Here is a 24,470-nt window from a genome sequence, read left to right as displayed (position 1 = left end):
CTTCTATCTAGCTTATACCATAGAGACTGCTAAAGAGCTCCAACTAGAAAATCAAAAGTTGCTAGAAATGTAAGCTGAAATCCTAATGTTAATCAAGGACTTTTAACTTCTTACATGGGTGTGGGGTGAGGAAAGTATTTTGTTGCCCTAGTCTAGCCCATAATTTTCAATGCCATTCCCTCCAAAGCTTTTTCAAGTTCTCTGTGGCTTCTCATACTCCATGCCACAGACTTCAGCAAATTTTTATATTAAAAGTCCCTAGTGATTAGTACTGTACAGAAATGTAAACCCAGAGTCTTAAAAGATAAAAGCCTAGCTGGGCACAATGGCACATGCCTGTGGTTCCAGCTACTCAGGAAGGTGAGGCTGGGGGATCACTTGGGCCCAAGAGTTCCAAGACAGCCTGGGCAACACAGCAAGCCTCTGTCTCTTAAAAAGAAGAGATAGAGTGTGTGCTAGGTTTCTTCTTTTGTTTTAGACACTGTGGTCCCGTTTCTCTGGGGCTCCTGATGATGATGATTCCTTCTAATCTCAGGCAAATCTGCCTCAAAGGACATGAGGCCAATAACTGTGTAGGTAACATGAAGCCTCTGAAATGAAACTACTTGCCAGTTCTTCCCTAACCTGAACCATGTTATTAAACACAAAGCCTAACATAGCACACTGGCAACTGGAAGCCTTAAAGACAGTTAAAAAAAACAAAGCAGAGGCCAGGTGCAGTGGCTCACACCTGTAATCCAAACACTTTGGGAAGCCGAGGCAGGTGGATCACCTGAGATCAAGAGTTCAAGACCAGTCTGGGCAACATGGTGAAACCCCATCTCTACTAAAAATACAAAAATTAGCCGGGCATGGCAGTAGATGCTTGTAATCCCAGTTACTCGGGAGGCTGAGGCAGGAGAATCACTTGAACCCAGGAGGCAGAGGTTGCAGCGAGCCAAAATCATGCCATTGCACTTCAGCCTGGGCAACAGAGCAACACTCCGTCACACAAAAAAAAAAGAATTAAAATTAGGATAGAGAGCCGGGTGCGGTGGCTCAAGCCTGTAATCCCAGCACTTTGGGAGGCCGAGACGGGCGGATCATGAGGTCAGGAGATCGAAACCATCCTGGCTAACACGGTGAAACCCCATCTCTACTAAAAAATGTGAAAAACTAGCCGGGCGAGGTGGCGGGTGCCTGTAGTCCCAGCTACTCGGGAGGCTGAGGCAGGAGAATGGCGTGAACCCGGGAGGCAGAGCTTGCAGTGAGCCGAGATCGCGCCACTGCACTCCAGCCTGGGCCACAGAGCGAGACTCTGTCTCAAAAAAAAAAAAAAAAAAAATTAGGATACAGAAAGAGGGCTAGAACCTGCATTTAGTCAACTGTTTTGTGACAAAGGAGGGAAGATATGAATAAGGATCCCCATATCAGCTATAACTGTATAACTGTAGATAACACAGGTTGAGTATCCCTTACGTGAAATTCTGAAATGCCTGGGACGAGAAGTGTTTGGGATTTTGACTTTTTTTTTGAGACAGAGTTTCACTCTTGTTGTCCAGACTGGAGTGCAGTGTTGCAATCTCAGCTCACTACAACCTCCGCCTCCCAGGTTCATGTGATTCTCCTGCCTCAGCCTCCTGAGCAGCTGGGATTACAGGCATCTGCCACCAAGCCTGGCTAATTTTTTGTATTTTTAGTAGAGATGGGGTTTCATCATGTTGGCTAGGCTGTCTCAAACTCCTAACCTCAGATGATCCACCTGCCTCGTCCTCCCAAAGTGCTGGGATTACAGGCGTAAGCCACCATGCCCAGTCCATTTTTTGTTTTGTTTTGATTTTGGAATAAGTTTGCATTATACTTACTGGCTGAGCATCCCAAATCTGAAAATCCAAAATCCAAAATGAGTACTTCCTTTGAGCGTCATGTCAGGGCTCAAAAAGTTTCGGATTTTAGATTTTCAGAGTAAGGATACTCAACCTGTATTATAATGTCTTAAGCGCTTATCTGGCAAATATTTAAATGTAAGAACAGTTTAAACACAAAGAATGGAGAAATTTAGTGCTCTCCTAAGAATTTCTATTCTGAGGAATTATTTGAAAAGGTTTAACATACCAGTGACGGGATGCTGGCAGAGAACTATGTGAGTCATTAGGAACTAATTCTGAGGGGTTGAAAGCAAGCACCAAAGCCAGTTGTCACATGACCAGACTTGTTACTTTCCAGGCTCCATGTGGATACACACTGAGCAGAACACCCTATCACAGCAGAATGGAATGAAAGCTGACAACTCTAGGTTTAGCCTGTGGGGATATCCAATTCACTGTTAAATGTTTACAGGTCTCTGATTTTTTTCTTTTTTTTCTTCCCTTTCCCTTCTAAAGGAAATAATGAGGGGAAAGAAAGGGAAGGAAAACAAAAATACAAGCTTCAAAGCAGATTTCATTCTGGTGTAATGACATTAGTGGATGATGATGTAATGGGAATAGGTTTGGAGCCAATTTCTTGTGGTGGAGGCCTACAAACAGCTGAACAGAAATTCTCGTACCTGGGATACAATATGATCTTGGAGTTTCTGAAAGGAGTTAAAGGGAAGTTGAAATGACTAGATAAAATCACATTTTCAATCACAGTTGAAAATGACTAGATAAAATCTTAAGTCCTAAATAACCAAGTAAGACCCCTGCATTTTCATTTATCACCACATACACATGGCCTATATGCTACTCTCTTAGATACACTAAGAACAACAACAACAACAACAAATTAAGGTAATCTAAAGAAGTTTAGTTATTTATCATTATTAATAGTTTCCTATAAGGTACTCATGAAAGTGAAGAGAGTGACTCAATTTAACCTTTTTAAATGGGGCAAACAAAAATATCTTTCTGGAAATAAAAACAATTATCAAAAAACTTCAAAAGAATCTAATCTTTTATTGCAATGGGTCCCTGGACAGGCCTCATCTTGGCACAATCTGCCACGCAAACTGCTAAGGTCAAAGGAAAAAGATGCGCAATTGCCAGGATTGTATCTCTGTATACTTGCTAATGGATGAGTAGGTTTAGCTGGAGTACAAAGATCTGTACAATTTAAAAGTCTGGTAACAAATTCTGGCTGTCCTCTGATATCCCCCCAAAACATTACAAAGGTACACAATTCAAAAAGCACATCTAGAACCATCTGTGCAGTCTGTTTTTAAATTTTGAACTGTCCCAACTACGGATGTGCAGGCATGATCAGCCTCCAAACATCTGTGTAGTCAACAGATCATGAATCTGTGGCTGGCTCAGAGCCACATGCTGTGGTAGTGGAAGTTAGGTACAAAACAGAAATTACCAAATTTTTTTGGAACTGAAAATGTATTAAAGGTTAAGTTTTAAAATTGAGAAGCCTATCTACATTAGGAAATCCCAAATAGGTAAAGGCAAAAAATACAAGTCAATAATATCCTTTACATTTTACTGCATCACAGAAGTTTAGGACTGAAAAAAAAAAGACATAAGGAGACACTCAGGCCCACCTGTTTATAAGATGCTCGCAGCTTTTCTTCAACCTCTGCCCAACCCCAAGTGATTCTATCTTAAGTGGTCAGCTGGCTTACATTTGAGGGCCCCCCACTCCAGTTTCGGGAACCTGGCTTAGTGGTAAGACATTCTTTCCCATCTTTGGACAGCTCTAACTGTTCTTCTTTACATTAGGTTTTAGAGTTATGGCCTTTATGGTTTTTCCATCCAGCAAACTCTTTTTATAAATTCCTAACTTCAAAAGACAAAGGTAATTTTCCTTTGAAGGACACAAGATCTTCTCACAAGGAAAAAAGAGAAAAAGGTTTGGAGCATGTTTTCTAACACCTTTGCAGATATTATTAGTAATGTCTCTTAGAAGAACACAAATTGTTCATGTAAATTCCTGGAAAAAGTGAGTACTTTTAGTCAAAAGGCTTTCCATAAAGCAGATCCATTCTTTGCATGGAGCTTTAAAAACACCCAACAATTAAAATTATATATATAAAGCAGGCCAGGCGTGGTGGTTCACGCCTGTAATCCCAGCACTTTGGGAGGCCAAGGCTGGTGGATCACCTGAGGTCAAGTGTTCGAGACCAGTCTGGCCAACATGGTGAAACTCTGTCTCTACTAAAAATACAAAAATTAGCTGGCTGTGGTGGCACATGCCTGTAGTCCCAGCTACTCGGGAACCAAGGAGGTGGGGGTTGCAAACCCAGGAGGTGGAGGTTGCAGTGAGCCAAGGTCACACCACTGCACTCCAGCCTGGGTGACAGAGCGAGACTCTGTCTCAAAATAGATAGATAGATAGATAGATAGATAGATAGATAGATAGATAGATAGATAGATAAAGCAATCTTAATCACCACCTCTTATCTTAACACATTAATTGCAAATAAACTGATTTTGCTACAGAAGTCGTCCATTTAAAACATCTACAATCCCATGGGTTCATCTTCTAGGATAATAAGGGAAAGAAAGTATTTAAAAGTAAGAGGAGGCTGGGTGCTGTGGCTTACATCTATAATCCCAACAACTCCAGAGGCTGAGACAGGAGAACCACTTCAGGCCAGTAGTTTGAGACCAGCCTGGGTAACACAGTGAGACTCTGTCTTTAAAAAAAGGTGCTTTTTTTTTAAGCCAGGGGCTGTGGCTCATGCCTGTAATCCCAGCACTTTGGGAGGCTAAGGTGGAGGATCACTTGAGGTCAGGAGTTCAAGACCAGCCTGGCTATAGTGAAACCCTGTTTCTACTAAAAATACAAAATAAATTAGCCGGGCGTGGTGGCGCATGCTTATAATCCCAGCTACTTGGGTGGCTGAGGCAACAGGATCACTTGAACCTGGGAAGCAGAGGTTGCAGTGAGCCAAAATAATGCTACCGCACAACAGCCTGGGCGACAGAGCAAGACTCCATCTCAAAAAGAAGAGTAAAAAAAAAAAATTTTTTTTTAAAAATAGGCATTGTGGCACACATCTGTAAGTCTTAGCTACTCAGGATGCTGAGGCAGAAGCATCTCCTGAACCCAGGAGTTTGAGGCTACAGTGAGCTATGATCACACTACTGCACTCCAGCCTGGGCAACAGAGGGAGACCCTGTCCCCCCAAAATTACACTAATAAAAAAATAAAAGAAATAAGAGACTCATTCCAGGATCCTCTTCATTCCATGTTAAACTACTCTCTCTTTCTCTTTCTCTTTTTTTTTTTCGGAGCCAGGGTTTCGCTCTGTTACCCAGGCTGGAGTGCAGTGACGTCATATTGGTTCACTGCAGCCTCTACCTCCTGGGCTCAAGCAATCCTCCTACCTCAGCCTCCCAAGTAGCTGGGACTACAAGCACTCAACTCAATTGCTATCTCTCCACGAAGTATTCTCTATTGCTTTCTGGAACTGCTCCCTCTCTTGGGAGCCTTAAGGAGCCCTGATCTGCACCTCTTTTTCTGTCCTCACCTCATTACCTTGTACAATCATTCATTGTATTTGATACTTTGTATGATGTACACATCAATGTGTATGTCTTATTTCCCCTCCTGCTATACAAGCTCCTTGAGAGTAGGATCTGCATATGATTCATCTCTCTGGATCCCTCCCAATATCTAACACACAGTCTGATAACTAACTACCCCTAAGAGGAGGGGCAAGACTAATGCTGGGTATGGCCTTTCAGAAAAAAAAAAAAAAAAAAGGAATCTTGGAAAGCTTGGTCCTGAAATACTTACTGGAATTGCCTAACCAAAGGAAATGGTTATACAAGCTATTCCAGAAGCTTAGACTAAACGAGCTCCAGGACTTTAAAGCAAGACTGCAATCAGAAATCTACCTGAAACTGACTTACTAACGTAGATTTAAAATAAAAGGGGAGGACAGAAAGGACACACACACACACAAACATCTAAGACAGTCCTGGAAGCTGCAATGCAGACTTAAAGGCTGGAAATGTGGGTGCATACCATTCCCAAGTATAAATCTTTTGAAAGTCAGAACCACTTCAGAAAAGTGAACAGGATAGATTAGCAAAGTCTGAAATATTAATGACAATGGGTAAGTAGGAGGAGGATAAATATCTCTGCCTGGCCATCCATTAGCAAGAAGATAAGGGGAAAATCATGCAGAAGTGAGATGATTTAATCAGATCACTAATGAGTGAGCAATCTAGCTGTTACTCTTATATCCAGTTACTCTTCGTCATTCTTAAAGAAAAAATGAAACCTCGGAAGTTTTCAAAACATTCCAAAATCAGAGTGTTCCTCTTTTAAAGCTGTCTTGGAAATCTTTCAAGCTCTTGCTCTCAACCAGGTACCATGCCTGCCAAATCTTCCCTTAGTGATACGCCTGGGCATGGAACAACAGGATGTATCAAAATTATCAACCTCATAAATAAAAAGAAATCTAAGGTTTATTGCAATATGACCTGGTTTCTGAAACTCAGGACCTTTAGACTTTAGTTCAGCTCTCTATTCCTTGGCATGTACTTCATTCTCTATACCAAACTCTTTCATAGTACGCCTAAACCCACAATACAGCTCTTTGAGGTAACTAAAACCAAACAGATGTTGTTGGGAGATAATATTTAAAAACCTAACATCACAACTGTTCAAGGGAAAAAGACCACAGGAAGCTCCCCTAAAATGAAACCCAATTCTTGACCAATGCTGCTTCCAAAAGCAGAGTAAGTCCTCCTTAATGTCTTCGATAGGCTCTTGGAAACTGCAACTTAAGCCAAACGTAGAACAAAACCAACTTTTTTACCGAAGTCTAATTGATATAAACAAGAGTTAGTTCCTATGCCATATTCCTGGTCACAAAAACATCACCAAACTTCTAAATAAAGATCAAGACCCTTCTAATATTAAACACTGAAATAACTATGAGCTATACATACATTTAATAAAGAGTAAGAAAAATAAAGGCCGGGGTCAGGCATGGTGGCTCACGCCTGTAAACCCAGCACTTTGGGAGGTCGAGGTGGGCAGATCACGAGGTCAGGAGATTGAGACCGTCCTGGCCAACACGGTGAAACACTGTCTCCACTAAAAATATAAAAAATTAGCCAGGTGTGGTGGCGTGCACCTGTAGTCCCCAGCTACTCAGGAGGCTGAGGCAGGGGAATCGCTTGAATCTGGGAGGTGGAGGTTGCAGTGAGCCGAGGTTGCGCCACCACTGCACTAGAGCCTGGTGACAGAGCAAGACTCCGTCTCCCCCCATCCCCCAAAAAAAGGAAAAAGAAAGGCCAGGTGCAGTGGCTCACACCTGTAATCCCAGCACTTTGGGAGGCCAAGGCAGGCGGATCACCTGAGGTCAGGAGTTCAAGACCAGCCTGGCCAACATGAGACAGAGCGAGACTGTCTCAAAAAAAAAAAAAAAAGTAAGATGATTATTTTTCTAATTATTCCAGTTGAGGGTTGCAGATGATTGAAGCCTATCATAACAGTTCAGGGCACAAGGTAGGAACCAGCCCTGGACAATTCAATCACAGGGCACACACTCACTCAGGCTGAGACTATTTAGATGTGCCAATTAACCTAACATGCACATATTCAGGATGTGGGAAGAAAGCAGAGTACTGGGGAAGAAAACCAAACAGACATGGGGACAATGCTCAGACTCCACACAGAGAGTGACTCTGGCCAGGAACTGATTTCTAATTTCTTCATCAATACTATAATCAAATAACACTATCTGAAGACCCACTGCACTAGTTGAACCACCCTGGGAAGACACATTTTACCTAAAAATAATGCTCTCACTGTCAAATGCAAACAAATATATCTTAGCCCAGTACTGACTGAGAAACAAATATAATGTTGGTATTGTCATTCCCCTTTAATGTTCCCCAATCCAACTTGCAGCCCTTAGGCTTTTTGAGTTGAGTTCCCAACCATTCCTGTGCATCTCCAACTTAACATGTCAACAAGTATCTCTCTATGACTAAGGCACATACCTTCTTCACTCACTTTTGTGACTTGCATTTTGATCATATCTTCCTCTGTCATAAGATGACATTTTTACAACTATACCTCGTTTTATTGCATTTCACTTTACTGTGCTTCACAGGTATTGCTCTACCAACTGGCCTTTCCCCGTCTCTCTCCCTCTCCTCGGGCCTCCCTATTACCTGAGACACAGCAATACTGAAATTAGGCCACTTAATAACCCTACAACGGCCTCTAAGCATTCAAGTAAAAGAAAAGTCTCACATCTCTCACTTAAAAACTAAAGGCCAGGTGCGGTGGCTCACGCCTGTAATCCAGAACTTTGGGGCACCAAGGAGGGCTGACTGCATGAGTCCAGGAGTTCGAAACCAGCTTGGCAACACAGAAAGACACCTACCATCTCTACAAAAAAAAAAAAAAAAAGAAAAGAAAAAGAAAAATTAGCCAGTCCTGGTGGCACGCACCTGTGGTCCTAGCTACTCAGAAGGCTGAGGTGGGAGGATCCCTTGGGCAGCAGCGAGCTATGATTGTGCCACCACACTCCAGCCTGGGTGACAGAGCAAAACTCTGTCTCTAAATCAATCAATCGAAAGTTAGAAATGATTAAGCTTAGTAAGGAAAGCACATCAAAAGCTGATATGGGGCCGGGTAGAGTGGCTCATGCCTGTAATCCCAGCACTTTGGGGGGCCGAGGAGGGTGGATCACCTGAGGTCAGGAGTTCAAGACCACCCTGACCAACATGGTGAAACCCCATCTCTACCAAAAATACAAAAAGTAGCCAGGCGTGGTGGTGGGCGCCTGTAATCCCAGCTACTCGGGAAGCTGAGGCAGGAGAATCTCTTGAACCCAGGAGGCGAAGGTTGCAGTGAGCTGAGATTGCACCACTGCACTCCAGCCTGGGCAATAGAGCAAGACTCCGTTTCAAAACAACAACAAAAAAGAGCTGAGATGGACCAAGAGCTAGGCCTCTTGCACCCAACACTTACCCAAGCTGTGAATGCAAAGAAAAAGTTCTTGAAGGAAATTAAAAGTGCTCCTCCAGTGAACACACAAATAAGAAAGCAAACAGCTTTACTGCTGATATGAAGTGTCAGTGGTCTAGACAGAAGATCAAATCAACCACAACATTCCTGTAAACCAAAGCCTAATGCGGAGCAATGCCTTCACTCTCCTCAATTCTATGAAGGCTGAGAGAGGTGAGGAAGCTGCAAAAGAAAAGTTGGTTCATGAGGTTTAAGCAAAGAAGCCATTTCCATAACATAAAAGTATAAGGTGAAGCAGCAAGTGCTAACATAGAAGCTGCGGCAAGTTATCCCGAAGATCTGCCTAGGGTCATTGATACAACTGGCTACATTAAACAATAGAATTTCAGTGTAGACAAAATGGACTTTTACTGGAAGAAGATGCCATCAAGGAGAAGTCAATGCCTGTTGAAGCCGATGCTCATTTACCATTCCAAAAATTCTAGGGCCCTTAAGAATTATACTAAATCTACTCTGCCTGTGCTCTATAAATGGAACAAAGCTTGGATGACAGCACATCTGTTTACAGCATGGTTCACTATTTTAAGCTCACTGTTGAGACCTACTGCTCAGAAAAAAAAGATTCCTTTCAAAATATTACTGCTCACTAACAATATACCTACCTGGTCATCCAAAAACTCTGATGGAGGCTGGGCACGGTGGCTCACGTCTGTAATCCCAGCACTTTGGGAGGCCGAGGTGGACGGATAACCTGAGGTCAGGAGTTCTAGACCAGCCTGGCCAACATGGTGAAACCAGTCTCTACTAAAAATATAAAAATTAGCTGGGCGTGATGGTGGGTATCTGTAACCCCAGCTACTCAGGAGGCTGAGATAGAAGAATAGCTTAAACCCAGGAGGCAGAGGTTGCAGTGAGCCAAGATGGCACCACTGCACTCCAGCCTGGGTAGCAGAGTGAGACTCCGTTTCAAAAAACAAATAACATTAATCTCCTTGCACAACTCCATCAGAGTTTTGTTTTGTGACAGTCTCGCTCTGTTGCCCAGGCTGGAGTGCAGTGGTGCCATCTCAGGTAACTGCAAACTCCGCCCTCTGGGTTCAAGCGATTCTCATGCCTCGCCTCCCGAGTAGCTGGGATGGCAGGCATGCGCCACCACACCCAGCTAATTTTTCTAATTTTAGTAAAGATGGGGTTTCGCCATGTTGGCCAGACTGGTCTCAAATTCCTGACTTCAAGTAATCCTCCCGTCTTGGCCTCCCAAAGTGGTGGGATTACAGGCGTGAGCCATCACGCCCGGCCGAGATTAATATTTTAATACCTACTAACACAATATCCATTCTGCAGCCCATGGATCAAAGAGTAATTTCAACATTCAAGTCTTATTGAAGAAATACATGGCTGGGCACAGTGGCTCATGCCTATAATCCCAGCACTTTGGGAGGCCAAGGCGGAAGGATTACCCGAGGTGAGTAGTTCGAGACCATCCTGGCCAACATGATGAAACCCCATCTCTACTAAAAACACAAAAATTAGCCAGGCTTGGTGGTGCACGCCTGTAGTCCCAGCTATTCTAGAGGCCAAAGCATGAAGTTGCAGTGAGCCGAGATCACGCCACTGCACTCCAGCCTAGGTGACAGAGTGAGGCTGTCTCAAAAATAAAAACACTTCATAAGGATACAACTGCCATAGACTGGGATTCCTCAGACAGATCTGAGTAAACTGAAAACCTTCTAGACAGGATTCACCATTTTAAATGCCATTAAGAATATTCATGGCAGGCTGGGCACGGTGGCTCATGCCTGTAATCCTAGCACTTTGGGAGGCCGGGGCAGGCAGATCACAAGGTCATGAGTTTGAGACCAGCTGGGTCAACATGGTGAAACCCTGTCTACAAAAAAATACAAAACTTAGCTGGGCATGGTGGTGTGGGCCTGTAATCCCAGCTACTAGGAAGGCTGAGGCAGGAGAATTGCTTGAACCCAGGAGGTTGCAGTGAGCTGAGATCATGCCACTGCACTCAAGCCTGGGTGACAGAGCAAGACTTCGTCTCAAAAAAAAAAAAAAAAAAAGCGCCGGGCGCGGTGGCTCAAGCCTGTAATCCCAGCACTTTGAGAGGCCGAGACGGGCGGATCACGAGGTCGGGAGATCGAGACCATCCTGGCTAACACGGTGAAACCCCGTCTCTACTGAAAAATACAAAAAACTAGCTGGGCGAGGTGGCGGTGCCTGTAATCCCAGCTACTCGGGAGGCTGAGGCAGGAGAATGGCGTAAACCCGGGAGGCAGAGCTTGCCGTGAGCTGAGATCCGGCCACTGCACTCCAGACCGGGCGACAGAGCGAGACTCCGTCTCAAAAAAAAAGAAAAAATAAATAAATAAATAATATTCATGGCCAGGCACAGTGCCTCACACCTGTAATCCCAGAACTTTGGGAGGCCAAGGTGGGAGGACTGCTTTAGCTCAGGAGTTCAAAACCAGCCTGGGCAACATGGCAAAACCTTGTCTCTACAAAAAATACAAAAATTAGCTGGGTGTGGTGGCACATGCTTATAGTCCCAACTACTTGGGAGGCTGAGGTAGGAGGATCACGTGAGCCTGGGAGGTCAGGGCTGCAATGAACCAAGATCGTGCTACTGTACTCCAGCCTGGGCAACAGAGCGAGACTCTATCTCAAAAAAAAAAAAAAAAAAAAAATTCAAAATTCGTGGGAGGAGGTCAAAATATAAACATTAACAGGAGTCTAAAGTTGATTCCAATCCTCCTGAATGATTTTGAGGGGTTCGAGGCTTCAGTGAAAGAAGTAACTGTAGATGTAGTAGAAACAGCAAGAGAACTGTAATTAGAAGTGGAGCCTGAGATGTGACTGGATGGCTGCAATTTCATGTAAAACTTTAACAGATGAAGAGTTGCTTCTTATGGAAGGCAAAGAATGTGATTTCTTGAAATGGAACCTACTTCCAGTGAAAATGCTATGAACATTAGAATATTATATAAACTTAGTTCATAAAATAGTGGCAGGACTTGAGAGGACAAACTCCAATTCTGAAAGAAGCTCTACTCTGGGTAAAACGCTATCAAACAGAAAAGCATGCTACAAAGAAATCTTTCAGGAAAGGAAGAGTCAACTGAAGCAACAAACTTCACTGCTGCCTTATTTTAAGAAACTGCCAGCCAGGCCCAGTGGCTCACGCCAGTAATCCCAGCACTTGGGGAGGCCAGGGCGAGAGGATCACTTGAGCCCAGGAGTTTGAGACCTCAAGATCAGTCTGGGCAACACAGTAGACCCTGTCTATACAAAAAAATATAGACAAAAATTAGCTGGGTATGGTGGCATGTGTCTGCAGTCCCAGCTACTTGGGAGGCTGAGGTAGGAGGATGGCTTGAACCTAGGAGGCAGAGGTTGTAATCAGCCGAGATCACAACACTGTACTCCAGCCTGGGTGACGGAGTGAGACCTTGTCCCAAAAGAAAAAAAAAAAACAGGCCAGATGCAGTGGCTCACGCCTGTAATCCCAGCACTTTGGGAGACCGAGGTGGGTGGATCACTTGAGGTCAGGAGTTCAAGACCAGCCTGGCCAACATGGTGAAACCCGTCTCTACTAAAAATACAAAAATTAGCTGGGCGTGGGGGACCGGGGGTGGGGGGGTTGCAGGGGGCTGCAATCCCAGCTACTCGGGAAGCTGAGGCAGGAGAATCACTTGGGCCCAGGAGGCAGAGGTTGCAGTGAGCTGAGATCGCGCCACTGCACTCCAGCCTGGGCAACAGGAATGAAACTCATCTCAAAAACAAAACAGAAAAACACACACACAGAAATTGCCAAAGCTACCCCAACCTTCGGCAACTACCACCCTAATCAGTCAGCAGCCATCATCATCAAGTCAAGACCCTCAAGCAGCAAAAGCTTATAACTTGCTGAAAGTTCAGATGTTAATTAGCATTTTTACCAATAAGGTATTTTAAAATTAAGATATGTGTATTTTTTAGACACAATGCTGTTGCACATTTAATAGGCTACACTGTAGCACAAATATAACTTCTGTTTGCACTGGGAAACCAACAAATTTGTGTGACTCTCTTTATTATGATGTTAGCTTTATTGTATTTGCTCTAGTGGCAGCACTATCACAAGCATTTTATGTTCCAGTACTGCTCAGGTATTTGTTGAGGTTAGTTCTAGGTTTCTTCATTTAAATGAGCTAAGGTTTGTAAGATGTTGTATTTTAAATGATGATGAGAGATACAGAGAAAGGAAGAATATTAATAAAAATAAATGGATGGATGAGGGAAAGGGGGGTAGGATTTATTTACTAACAGACAATTTGGTTTTTATGTTTACACAGAAGGACCTTAGGACTTATGCCATTATCAATCACAATAGCTAAAAAGCATTTCTAGCCTTAAGAAGGCTTATACTTTCCAAAATAAAAACCAATCTAAAATTGACAATTTCACAAGAAGAACTGGTCTGAAAATTAAGACCTATGTTTGTGTACTGGCCGCTTGCTGCCTACTAGCTGGTGGCCCTGGGTCAGTCACTCTACTAAGCCACTCCAGCAATGATGCATACTGAACACATTCCAAAGGGGTCTGGTGGTTTGGTAGGGAAGTCCTACACTTCACTACTTGAAGATGCAATAAATGAATGAATACAAGGAAAGGCAAAGTGACTAGAGAGAACACAAGGTTCAATAGTCTCTGTTTAAACTCATCTAAAGTTTTTATATAGTCATGCAAGAAAGGACTACGCTTAGTGCCTGAAACCTTATTACTTACACACATAGCTGGGTACCAGCTGGTCATATTTACTGGCAGGCTACTGAATAGTCTTCACTACTATAATACAAGAATGAATAACACAGCTCTACTTCCCCAACTCTGATTAATGCCAAGGTTGACGTTTGAGGGTACATCTGTCTTAAGAAGAAGCCGCTTTTCAAAGTGCCTACTGGAAAACCATGCTTCCTAAAAGACTTAGGCTTGGAAGTGGCTGCACACTGCTCTCCCTAAAGATCTGTTCACAAGGACACATTTTCAAACTGGCAGAAGAGCCACTTTTCCTTCAAAAACAAAACTATTTTCCTATTTGGTATCTAGTATAATATAATCTTTGAAACAGGAGCCAGATCATAATATAGTTGTACTATAACTAGAAAAAAATGAAGGCACAGCAACTGGTATAAACAATGAAAGTGATGGGAAGGCATGAACAGAACATTTGAAAACTTATTTCTGTGGAACAGAAAATGATACATCTTACTTCACACACATTCTTCCTCATCCTTTGAATGCTCAAACTTAAACCACCCCTGCATATATGACACCAATAAAACACAAGCAGTATTTTGTATGATGGAGAAAAAAGATCAAGTATTTAGTGAAGTATTCTAAAGCAAGGAAGGGTCTAAAAACTATAGCTCACAGGCCACATCTAGCCTACAGCCTGTTTTTAGAAACAGTTTCACTGGAAGGCATCAATCCTAATTATTTATGTATTTATTTACTTTTAGATGGAGCCTCGGTCTGTCATCCAGGCTGGAGTATAATGGCACGATCTTGGCTCACTGCAACCTCCACCTCCTGGGTTCAAGCGATTCTCCCACCTCAGCCTCCTAAGTAGCTGGAATTACAGGCACCTGCCATCACACCCAGTTACTTTTTGTATTTTTGAAGAGACAGGTTTCACCATGTTGACCAGGCTGGTCTTGAATTCCTGACCTTAGGTGATCTGCCCACCTTGGCCTCCCAAAATGCTGGGATTACAGGCGTGAGCCACCATGCCCAGCCCCTAATTAGTTTATATTGTCTATGGCTGCTCTCATGCTAAACAGTAGAGTTGAAGAGTTACAACAAAAATCATACAGCTGCAGAGCTTAAAATATCTGGACCTTTAAGGAAAAAGGTTCAGCCACATGTGGTAGCTCATGCCTCTAATCCCAGCATTCTGGGAGGCCAAGGCGGGAGGATCACTTGAACCCAGGAGTTTGAGATCAGCCTGGGCAACATAGCGAGACCCCCATCTCAACAGAAAATAAAAAATAAAAAATAAAAAATGAGCCAGGTATGGTGGCCCACGCCTGCAGTCCCACCTACTCAGGAGGCTGAGGCGGGAGGATTGCTTGAGCCTGGGAGGTCAAGCCTGCAGTGAGCTACGATTGCGCCACCGCCACACTCCAGCCTGAGCAGCAGAGCAAGACCCTGTCTCAAAAAAAAAAAAAAAGAAACAGAAAAAGAAAAAGTTTCAGATAATATTCTGATCTTGTTTTAAAGCATTGTTAAGTGTTTTGTTTATCCCTGATTTACTGATGGGGAAACTGACACCAGAGGTTGAGAAGCTGGTCCTAGATCACACAACTGTTATTTAGCTCCCCTGCCTCCCTCAGCTGTTCATCCTCAATTAGAACTAAGCTGGGTCAGACCCCCTCTGCTGCACAGAAGAATCTGTTAGTCTCTCTGACCCTCCAGCCTAACGAGTAAATAAATCCTTATAGGAAGAATGATGAGTAACTGGTTTTTCAGGCCTTGATCCCAAAAAGGAATTGTGACATGAGCTAGAGACAGAAAGAGCGCCTGTAGCTAAGTTAAGTTGTATTCTAAAACAAAGCATCATTTTCTTACTAGGTCCTTTCTGAGATTCACAAATAGCCTCTTGCCCAGTTTCTGGCAGTAGCTTGTGTTTGTGTGTCCAGCAGAGATAAGAAGTGTAATTCTGAAGAATGTTTCGAAGATGCCAACTTATGGGCTTTAGAGTTCATAAAATACATGCCACATGCATCCTCCTCAGTTGAGCCTTACTTAGCTCAGTGATATATTTATCAATATTATTGCAATTTTATAGATAAAGTTGATGGTTAGGTATCAAGTTACTTGCTCAAGATCACAATACAATAAATGATAGAGTCAAAATGCAAAAGCTCTAAAATTCTGTCTTAATTTATTATAACTTGCTCATTCCCACTTTTTGCACTGTCACTCTTTTTTCTTTCCTGTTTTATCCTTCCCCTTTGCATGTCTCTAGGCGGGTTAGCAGCACCTTTGAATACTCAGCTGTGAACAGTTGGGGGCACTAAAGCACAAGGTAAACACATAAATAAATAAAATGTATTGGACCTGGGGGTTCTTAGCTCTCTGGCGAACTGTGATCTTGAGCAAATTTCTTAACTTCTTAGAAACTTCTCTATTCATCTACAGCAACATCCCACAGGGCAATTGAAACACACAAATGGTAAAACACATGTTAGAAGGCCTCAAAAAATAGCAAGATTCATACAAATGCCAGATGGCATCATACCATCATGACTGCTCAAAGCTGGACAAGACACCAACTACTGGTCTGAAGAGTCCCAGATATGGTACCAAGCCTAAAGACCAACTAGCTTCTTTTTCTCTATAATTTAGACTACTTACTTTGTTTTTAATCTATTTCTTTAAAAAGCCTAGTTTCAGATGCATGGAAATACATATTAAAATAGAGAAAGATGCTCTCCTATCTCTTTTATAAACATGAAATAATTTTTAAAGCCCTTTAAACTATTAAACTTGGAACAAATGTACTAGTTCCAAAAAAGCAAAGAACTCAAGCTGAAAATGGGAATGAGCCAAATTTAAATCCCTGAGAGTGTCAGTGATCGACAGCTATACTAGGTTTTCTCTCCACACTAATCCAAAAACATTTAACAATTTTTTTAAAATTTTTACTTATTTATGTTTTATTATTTACTTATTTTGAGATGGAGTCTCCCTCCATTCCCCAGGCTGGAATGCAGTAGCATGATCTAGGCTCACTGCAAGCTCCGCCTCCCGGGATCATGCCATTCTCCTGCCTCAGCCTCCCCAGTAGCTGGGACCACAGGCGCCCACCACCACACCTGGCTAATTTTTTTGTATTTTTAGTGGAGATGGGGTTTCACCGTGTTAGCCAGGATGGTCTTGGTCTCCTGAACTCGTGATCTGTCTGCCTCGGCCTCCCAAAGTGCTGGGAGTACAGGCATGAGCCACCGCGCCCAGCCTTAAATTCTTAGAATGTATCTCCTTGGGCTGGGAATGGTGGCTCATGCCTGTAATCTCAGCACTTTGGAGGTCGAAGCAGGAGGATCGCTTGAGCCCAGGAGTTCAAGATCAGCCCGGGAAACATAGCAAGACCTTGACTCTACAAAAAAGAAAAACCAAAACCAAAAACAAAAATTAGTCTGTGTGGTGGCACACATCTGTAGCTCCTGCTACTCAGGAGGCTGGGGCAAGAGGTTCACTTGACCCGAGGAGCTGGGAGACTGCAATGAGCCATGATCGCACCACTGCACTTCAGCCTGAGCAACAGAGTGAGACCCTATCTCAAAAAAAGCCAAAAAAACCCCACAATCACCACCATCTCCTTGGATACCTCAGAATTCCACAAGCTAGGAGTATGTGCCTGTTTTGTCTTGTGAAAGGAATCTTGTTTAAGTTAGAGGGTAGAGGAAACCTGGAGTCCAGGCAGCTCCCCACTCAACCTGGCCCCATCGTCCAAGCAAAAGATTCTGTTTGGAGCTCTAAAGAGAGCTCCACCCACTTCCATCTATATCCAACATCCTGAAGTGAACATGAAGGAAACATGTTCTGGAAAACCGGAATTTCTCAGACTATCTCATGGATTGAAACCAATGTTTAAGGCTCTTCTGCAATAGCACTGATAAGAAGCTTGCCTTTACAGTACAACTGCAAAGAAATTAAATACTGTCTACACATTCACTCATCAGCAATGACTATTTTTTTTTCTCCCCAAGAAACCATTCCTGGCACACAGTCAAATCTATTTCTCTAATTAGCATATTCACTTGCTTCAGACTTGTGTAACATATTCTTTTTTAGGGGGCATATTATTTTTTAAGCTTAAAATTTTCATGCTCCTATTTTTTCCCCAGTTTGTCTTACATAATCATTTTGTTTCTGACACATCCTCAACGCAAACGTGCCTTGCACATAGTGGGAATTCAATACACATCTACTGAATGAAAAACACAGGCTCCTCAAGAACTTTAAAAAAGAATTTTTTTTAACAGTGTCTTGCTCTGTTGCCCAGGCTGGAGTGCAGTGGCGTGATCATGGTTCACTGAAGCCTCAACCTCCTGGGTTCAAGCGATCCTCCCCTGCTCAGCCTCCTGAGTAGCAGGGACTACAGGTGCTTGCCACCATACCTGGTTAATTTTTTAAATTTTTTGTAAAGACAGGGTCTTGCTATCTCGCCCAGGCTGTTCTCAAACTCCTGGCCTCAAGTGATCCTCTCATGTTGGCCTGCCAAAGTGCTGGAATTACAGACGTGAGCCACCATGCATGGACAAGAACTATTTTAAGACCCCAAGTATCCTTGGCCTCATTCTAGGTGCTTTTCTTTTAAACTGACAAATGGGAAAATTCCTTAAGTACTTATGCTCAGTTGTGCAGTAACCTTTGTGCAGTAATCCAATGGAAGAGCCACAAGAGCAGGGATGGAGAAAAACTTGTTCTACTTTAGAAAATGTAGCACAAATGTAGACAATTATCTAATCATAAGCTCCACTGAAAAATGGAAGATTGTGCTGGTGAGTTAATACATCTGAAAACCAGGGGGGTGGGGGGACAGGGGAAGGCAGAAAATTGTCAATTAAAAACCTAGAGGGCGTTATAAGAATGTCAATATGAACTTGGCTGTATTCATTTGGCTGTCTGGATTCTGCTCATTCAGACACACTGAATTATTCCCTCTGCTTAGTGTCTTTTATCATTGATTTAAATGTTTAAAAGAGGAGAAGAAAGAAAGGAAAAGGACGTGAAACGAGACAAATCTTCCAAGCCAACCAAATCCTAAATCTCTTACCTTCATGTATACAGCTGTCAGGAAGTGAGGACATAAAGACCACTTCAAAGAGTGCAAAGTGACTGAGATAGTTATGCTAATCTCTTACATTTGTACATACTTTATACTTTTTAAAGTAGTTTCACATTATTTTATGGGGTTTTCACCATAAACATGTAAGATAAGCAACACAGGTTCAAATATTCCCATCTGACAGATAAAGATACTTTATCCAGGTAGACTGAGGAACTTGGCAGAAGTCACCAGGATAAGTATATGCCACAGCTGAAATTAAAATCCATGTCTTCTGATTCTCAATTCTGTGCTCTTTCATTAAATCTTCTCCTTCTACTTTAGAATTGGTAACAATAGAAAACCCAAAACTTAAGAACCTACAGCTTTTCTCAGCCTGGAACACAAATCCACCAGGCCTTTTTACCTTTAGTTTTCCTGATCACTCTCCTGAAAAAAGTACTCCAAAAAAAATCAAGATACCAGATTCTTACACATTTCAAAGTAGAAAGCTTAAACAAGAAAGCTTAAGGTTTTCAAGCTTGTTAAACTGCAGTTGCATCAGAGGAGTGGGACTAGGCCATCCAGTTACCAAATAAGAGTGGAGATAGAAAGGATCAAGTTCATTTTCTGGGGGCCTGGTGATGGGAAGTCACTCAATTCTTTCACTATAATTCAGAAGAACAGCCTTAGCCCAGCCTCCTTTATTGGAGATGTTTTCATAGCTACCCACTTATATGAGGAATCACCTGGCTAAATTCTATGCAGTGTTTCAAAATTACAGCTATCGCTACATTGTGAACATGGTGATAAAGTTATCTTATCCAGCCATTCCTCCAAGAAATCAGAATTCCTTTGTTCCACCTCACTAGGGGTAAGTAAGGATTATAAATCATAGCTAGGAAATTTAAAGCAACTGATTATTTAAGAACACCACAGGCCAGGCGCGGTGGTTCACCCCTGTAATCCCAGCACTTTGGGAGGCCAAGGCGGGCAGATCACGAGGTCATGAGATCAAGACTATCTGGCCAATATGGTGAAACTCCATCTCTAGTAAATACAAAAATTATTTACTAGATAATTATGGTGGTGGGCACCTGTAGTCCCAGCTACTCAGGAGGCTGAGACAGGAGAACAGCTTGAAGCCGGGAGGCGGAGGTTGCAGTGAGCCAAGATCGCGCCACCGCACTCCAGCCAGGCAACAGAGCGAGACTCCGTCTCAAAAAGAAAAAAAATAACACAATGATTCATCTAAAAATATTGATCTCTGTGGCTCAAGATGAGAACCCAAATTTGGGAGCTGCCTCAATACATACCAGCTAATGAACACCCAATACAATTCTAACCACATATCTATTTGGAAAAAAATTCTTCAACTACTTATCTGACCTTAGTGAATTTAGGATTCATTAAAGACAATTTCCCAAAACACTAGTAGTGCTCAATTGTATCTATCTACTTGTACTATGCTTTGTTCCAAAAAGTGACTGTGTTCACCTATTTTGACAAACACTTTAAAGGTAATTCAATTTGACTGTTTGCTCCCTTTATGATTAGCCTGATAAGCAGTCTATAATATGAGAGTCGATGAGAACTCTGGGAAAGTTCTGTGCCTTTCAAGGGAGAAGCAAGTATAGGAAAAGGGAAGGTAGGAGGAAAAATTAGTCCCCTAAGATGGACACAGCTATAGACTGTTTTTCATATACAGTAAGAAAGTGCAGTACAAACAGCAAAAGCCTTTGTCATTAGGCTCTGCCTTCCATTTTGTCACCCTTAAAATGGGGGATGATAATCGTCTGTCCTACTTACATTAGGTAAATACCAAATAAGAGAATGAGGATGAAATCACTTCACTAACTATAAAGTACTATGCTTCATATAAACACTGCATACTATTACATTGCTTACCACCTTTAAGGGGAGCTTCACAGGCACCTGGACAATGAATTTCCAAGAGGAAAATAATCATGGAGTTCAGATTATAAATAATGAGGTAAAATGGCTGGAAATTTACCACTATTTCTCTAGTGAAAAGTTTCTTATTGCCTTTATTTTAGATTAAGGATAATTACAACATACACAGCCTAGAAACTAAATATAGGTGTCTTATATTAAAAATTCTGCTAAATCCTACAGATGAGGCTAGTCCCATTCCTGGTAATTAATTTTTGTGTGCTGCTCATTGGTGCTATAATGATCATGTGAGCTATAAATTACTTGCTCAGCAAATGCTGCCAAATTCCTACATATGTATTTTTGGTCAGCTTCATGCAGGATGTTGCCATTTGAGATTTTACAAAGCTAAAACCAGTAAGATCAAGCCCACTGCAACTCAGAAAATAAAATCTAGTCTTTGTACTGAATGGAGATGTGGTATATGTACTAATCTCAAGGAAATATTTGTACATTTTTAAAGCAAGTGAAGGTCACCAGATTCTACGGCAATATTTCTAGTCTTTTACTTATCAAGGCACACACGGAAAGTGTTAATATTAGCTTCTCGGATATTTAACCTATGAGCTGATACTGATGCCCTCATTTAGTTGAACTTGTCACAAGACCATGTATTACATATGGTGCTACAAGTACTGCAAGGAAGATGTAGGCTAACAACAAAACCTTTACCTTGTTGTATATGCCTGGATTAAGGGGAGTTACAGATATTCTCTATTTTTACTAAACTAATACTAAAAAACCGAGCAAGTAACTTTTTGGAGTAAAGAATATTAATTCATACATGGGAACTGCACACTCAGACAAGAGGAGTGTGCAACCAAAAAAAGCTAAGAGAACACTGACCTAGAGAACTCTACCATGCTCATTTCTGGATTTCTCAACTTTAGAGTCAGACCTTTTTTGTGCTTCCATCTTTGACATGTAGCACTAGTCTTTTGTCAATTCTTTCTTGATTCTCTCCTGTTTGTCCCCTAGGTTCAGCTATAATCTTTATGAGCCTAAATTCCAAATATACATTACCGATTTTGATATTTCTCCAAAGCTTCATTCACTCCTGCATATACTGAACATCTACAACCGGAAAGCTGGACATCTACAACTTGGACATCTACAACCGGAAAGCTACCCAGAAGTGAAATTCCACGTGCCCCAAATCAAATCTATCTTCTTTTCCCCCCAAACTTGCTCTTCCTGAATTTGTTTCTATCCTCCAGTCACCCAGACTTGAAACCTCAGTATCATTTCGTACTTTTTCTCTTCTCTTGTTCAGTTCTAATCAGCTGCTAAATTCTATAGTAACAGGGTCCAGCAGTGTCCATCTCCTGACCTTTCTTCATACTACCACTATCTCTGTTCAGACCTTCATCGCCTCCATGTAATAAAAATGATGATAGCTAATGCTCATTAGGGGTTACTGTGTGCCAGGTACAATTCTAAGCCCTTTATGTTACAACCTATCTTAAACCTAATAATCCTATAAAGGTTGTGAACCTAAGATGTGTAATAAATCTTATAAAAGCGCAGCTCTCATAATGCCACATCACTCTATTACCCCAGATTTCCAATGGTCACCACTGTCAAGCAGAGACTGTTCAAATTTCTTAGCCTGTCAAACAAGGCCCTTCAACATCTGACTCAACTTATTTCTGCATACATCTTTCTTTTACCACTCCTTCCTGTCCTTAACTCATCTCTTTATGCTCTAAGCAGCTGACCATTTACTGCTCTCTTTAACCCAAGATATACTTTTTGAATCATGATCTTGCTCTTTTTGCTCCCAACGCTTGGAATGCCCTTGTCCCTACCTCCCTGAGTCCACATCCAGTTAAATAGCTTCCCTTCATTCCTAAGCCAAGGTCTCCCCTCTTCTGAATTCTGTGTATTTTGCTTGTTCTTTCCGTATCAGTTTCTAATACCTGATAAACATCATCAGTCTCAGAGTAAAATTTTATTTGTATACCTTTTTAAACTCTCCACAAAAAAGACAAGCATGCATGGTGAATTGGTGAAAGGAAGTGTAAAAGCATCCAATTTTAGCATTTCCTTGAAGGTAAGAACTATATAGCTTAGATAAACAGAAGACAATTTCATTTTATCTGGATATTTTCAATCAAGCAGGTCTTCCCTTTAGTTTTCTATGTAATTGAAACTATGGAAACAGACCAAAACGGTAGTACTTCCAAGAAGAAAGGATAACCAAGTGAATTCGCGCTGCTATTTGCTGTGGTTATTTTAGTCTTCTTTCTTTGAACTAAGGAACACAAGGTCACAATGTTATGCCATTTTAAAGTTAAACATTTACTATCTTTTTTTCTTTAGTTCTTCCTCTATACTGGAATTTAACTTCATTCCTTATCCTTTGATTGCCCATTTTCACTGCAGGTTCTAGACTGTAATTTAATTTAAAATAAATACTGTAAGTAGAGAAAAACTTTTGATCAATTATTGAATAGCGGGGTCTGACTTTGGGATCCCAAAGGGAGAGACAAGAAGGTAAGATTGATAACACAAATAGAATCTGACCACGTTATAAAGAGGTGAGCCCCAATATTGAGGTAGCAGAAAGAACAGATTAAAAAGGAAACTAGCCAGGCACAGACGCTCACACCTGTAAATGCCAGTGCTTTTGAGGCTAAGGTAGAAGGATCCTTTGAGGCCAGGAGTTCGAGACCAGCCAGGGAAAATAATGAGACTCCATGTTTACAAAAAAAAATTGGTTTTTTTTGTTTGTTTGTTTTTCTTGAGACGGAGTCTCACTCTGTTGCCCAGGCTGGAGTGCAGTGGCACTATCACTGCTGCAACCTCCCGGTTCAAGCAATTCTTGTGCCTCACACTCCTGAGAAGATGGGACTAGGCTCGGCTAATTTTGGTGTTATTTTAGTAAGGGCTGGGTTTCATCATGTTGGCCAGGCTGGTCTCAAACTCCTGACCTCAAGTGATCCACCCGCCTTGGCCTCCCAAAGTGCTGGGATTACAGGCATGATCCACCACACCCAGTCAAAACTTTTTTTTTTTGAGACGGAGTCTCGCTCTGTCACCCGGGCTGGAGTGCAGTGGCCGGATCTCAGCTCACTGCAAGCTCCACCTCCCGGATTCACGCCATTCTCCTGCCTCAGCCTCCCGAGTAGCTGGGACTACAGGCGCCCGCCACCTCGCCCGGCTAGTTTTTTGTATTTTTTAGTAGAGACGGGGTTTCACCATGTTAGCCAGGATGGTCTCGATCTCCTGACCTTGTGATCCGCCCGTCTCGGCCTCCCAAAGTGCTGGGATTACAGGCTTGAGCCACTGCGCCCGGCCGCCCGGCTAATTTTTTGTATTTTTAGTAGAGATAGGATTTCACCGTGTTAGCCAGTATGGTCTTGATGTCCTGACCTCATGATCTGCCTGCCTTGGCCTCCCAAAGTGCTGGGGTTACAGGCGTGAACCATTGCGCCTGGCTCTCAAATTTTTTTTTAATTAGCCAGGCCTAGTACCATGCATCTGTAGTCCCAGCTACTTGGAGGCTGAAGTGGGAGGACTGCTTCAGCCCAGGAGTTTGAGGTTGCAGTGATCTATGATTACACCATTACACTCTACACTCTAGCCTGGGCGACAGAGCAAGACCTTAGTCTCCAAAAAAAAGAAAGAAAACTAAACTTCTGGGAAATGCAGACATGAAGTATAGTCTATCCAGCTATGTCTATCATAATTTTCAGTCAGTATATTTTAGGACTTAAATATTACATAACTTACATCATTCAAGCCCTCACCCTTTCAATGAACTATAACTTTTGTCTAAATATATGAAGGTCAT

General features: G+C 42.3%; 1 protein-coding gene across 3 annotated transcripts in view; it reads right to left on the bottom strand.

Moving 5' to 3' along the window:
- NFYC (nuclear transcription factor Y subunit gamma) overlaps positions 1–24,470 on the bottom strand; it is an 81,310-nt gene that overhangs the window by 33,848 nt on the left and 22,992 nt on the right. The window lies entirely within an intron of this gene.

The sequence above is a fragment of the Rhinopithecus roxellana genome, chromosome 12, assembly GCF_007565055.1.
Source record: "Rhinopithecus roxellana isolate Shanxi Qingling chromosome 12, ASM756505v1, whole genome shotgun sequence".
In the NCBI taxonomy this organism is placed as follows: Eukaryota; Metazoa; Chordata; class Mammalia; order Primates; family Cercopithecidae; genus Rhinopithecus; species Rhinopithecus roxellana.
Note: the sequence above shows the minus strand (reverse complement) of the source record. Positions and strands in the feature narration are given on the sequence as shown.